Here is a 2,799-nt window from a genome sequence, read left to right as displayed (position 1 = left end):
CTATTCCCTTGGCCTGTATTTATTTCAACGTATGCCATTTCTCTGTTCTTTATCTGATCTAAACTTCTCAAATATGGACAGAGGAGGAGAATCTCTTTCTATGAAAAGAATAGTCTAAACTTAAGGTCCTTAATTTTTTGCTCCCCATATGATGTCAGCACAAAAAAGTTTCTTCTGCTCTCTACTCCATGTAAACTGATCTCCTTATATTCTCAAATGAAGCAGGCACTTTTAGCTCTTATCTTGTTAGTTCGGTGATTTCATCTACCGCTACTGATTAGTCCTCTTTGGAACTGTTCTCTTGATTTTATATTTTTATTCTCTCACTTCTCCCACAAGTTCTTCCCTTATTCCTTTGTGAGTTTCTTTTTTGCTCACCATTTTAAATATGGTATTTCTTTTTTCCCTAAGCCTATTTCCTTTCCCATTTTTTTTCCTGGAAAAATTCATGACTTTAGCTATTATTTATAGGTAGACAAAACTTGATTTATACCCTTGACAAAAAAACAAAAAAATCTCCTGAGATGAGAACCTTTATATCCATGTGCCTGCCTGACATAACTACTCAAAGAACTCCAAAGCATTTTAAAACTAATAAGTTTAAAACGAAATACCTCAACTCCCTCCCTCAAAACATGTTCTTAGTCTTGTGATCTCTATCTTGGTGGTTCTAACAGGGTCACCCAAGTAAGAAGTTTGGAGTCATTATTGACATCTACATATTCTAATGCTTAGTATTCAATATTAATAATCAATTATTACTTTAAAAATAATTTGTAATTCTTTCACTTTCTCTCTATACCTATTACCACTGTCCAACTTAGACTTTTAAGACCTTTCTTAGGCTATTATAGTAGCCTTTTATTATTTCTTTGTCTTTATTCTTAGTCCATGTTAATCTATATACCATGATCCTTACACAATACCAATGCCTGAGCTAAAGTCAAATCTGTCTAACTCATGTCATTACCTTCCCAGTACCAATAGTATACAATTCAAGTTTCTCAGACTAGCGTTAAAAGCCCTCTTCTGTCTGACTGTATCTACCATTGTCCTCAACAACTTTTATACCTACTTTAAATATGTCATATCTTCACTAACCTATTTATAGATATGTGAAAACTTTCTACAGCTTCTTATTTCTACCTTGAAAGTATTCTATTCCTTCACTCTTTTCATTCAGCTAATTCTTATTCATGCTTTTAAGACGCAACTCTGGGGACAATTCCACCATAAACTCTCTCTTCCTTCTCTGGGCTCCACTAGGTCTCCCTTCATGTGTTTTCAAAGCAGCCCTTGCAGGTCCTTTCTACATTCTAAATGCATTATATGTATGAGCAACTACAGAGTAGGGCCATTTGCAATGCTATATCTGGGAACATAGGAAGCAAAATTTTTTTCCAGAAAACTTATGAAATATACTCAGACAAAATTATAGGTTACATTTTTTAAATGATGTGTCAATTGTTACAGGTGTTTTCTTATGAAAGATCAAAGTAAAATTTTGATGGTATTAAAACTAAAACTTTCACTTACAAAATAAGCCATAGAGATGTAGTGTACAGCACAGTAAATATATAGTCAATAATATTTTAATAACTTTGTATGGTGACAGATGGTTAGTAGATTTAGTGTGGTGATCACATAGTAAGGTATATAAATGTTTTTTTGTTTTGTTTTTGTTTGTTTGTTTTTTTAAATGAAAATAGTTGACAATTTTATTTTGAAATTTCACAATACAAATGAAAATTTCTTTTTTTTTTTTGTCCCACTACTCCCTCAAAAAATATTCTCTCTTAGGAAGCACGAGTGAGTCTTCCTTGTCTGCTATTAGGAAACATCCAGAGTCACAGCACCTCGATCTCCTGTGAAGTAGAACAAGGCTCCCCTTTCTCCTTATCTGTCTGATCGAGTCACTCCGGGCTGAGTGGGCAGGAGGTCTCATCATTCGGGGCACAGGCATCATTGGCATGTGACCTCCCATAGGCAGCCTGATTCCAGTAACAGGTCCCACTGGCGTCATCCCAGGAGGAGGAGGACCCATCATTGGCATCATGGGCCCCCAGAGGAGGTCCTGGCATCATAAGGGGGCGAGGTGGACACGAAAGATGGGGGGGAGGTGGGATCATCACCCCCAGGAGGGGGAGCTGAGAATGGAGTAGGAGGTATCTTTCCTTGCTGAAATGCTGCAGTTGTTTCGTCATTCAGGCTCTGAGCCTGCTCTTCCATCCATTTCTGATAGTGTCTTCCACATTCTCCTTGTGTTTCCTGCCACTGCAGTGTGTCTTTCTCACAGATGGAGAGTCATGGGTGAGGTATGTATCACAGCAGTCACAATAAAGCTTTGGCATGTTGTTCTGCAGGCTGTTGGCACCCCACAATATTGTATACCTGAATCTAATATACTATTATATGCTAATTATACTTTAACATTTTTTAAATAATAAAATTAAAGAAAAAAATCTAAAGTGGTTCAAAAATACAAACTTTTGATAAAGCATTTTAGGCCATATATATAGAAATTTGCATTTTTTTAAAAAATTCTGTCTAAATAGAGAGCTACATAAAATTGACTCTTTACAACAAAATCCCCAACCACTGCTCACCAATATGTACCTCAACACTTCCAATACTGAAGGACCCACTTCCCCAAAGGTAAACAAATCACAACTTCAAGCACTGCCACTACTTAGTGGGTTTTCCTTGAACAGATCAACAATCTGTCTTCTTGAAAAGCCTGTACATTGTCCCCATGCATCTTCTACCTCCATCCAAACAGAGCCACTCTGAATCTCTTCT

At 36.6% G+C, this 2,799-nt stretch overlaps 1 pseudogene; it reads right to left on the bottom strand.

Moving 5' to 3' along the window:
• Positions 1-1,896: 1,896 nt before the first annotated feature.
• On the bottom strand, positions 1,897-2,368 carry LOC132229399 (U1 small nuclear ribonucleoprotein C-like; annotated as a pseudogene).
• Positions 2,369-2,799: the final 431 nt, after the last annotated feature.

The sequence above is a fragment of the Myotis daubentonii genome, chromosome 3 (genome assembly GCF_963259705.1).
Source record: "Myotis daubentonii chromosome 3, mMyoDau2.1, whole genome shotgun sequence".
In the NCBI taxonomy this organism is placed as follows: domain Eukaryota; kingdom Metazoa; phylum Chordata; class Mammalia; order Chiroptera; family Vespertilionidae; genus Myotis; species Myotis daubentonii.
The sequence above is the reverse complement of the archived record's forward strand: the minus strand, read 5'-3'. Positions and strand labels throughout refer to the sequence as shown.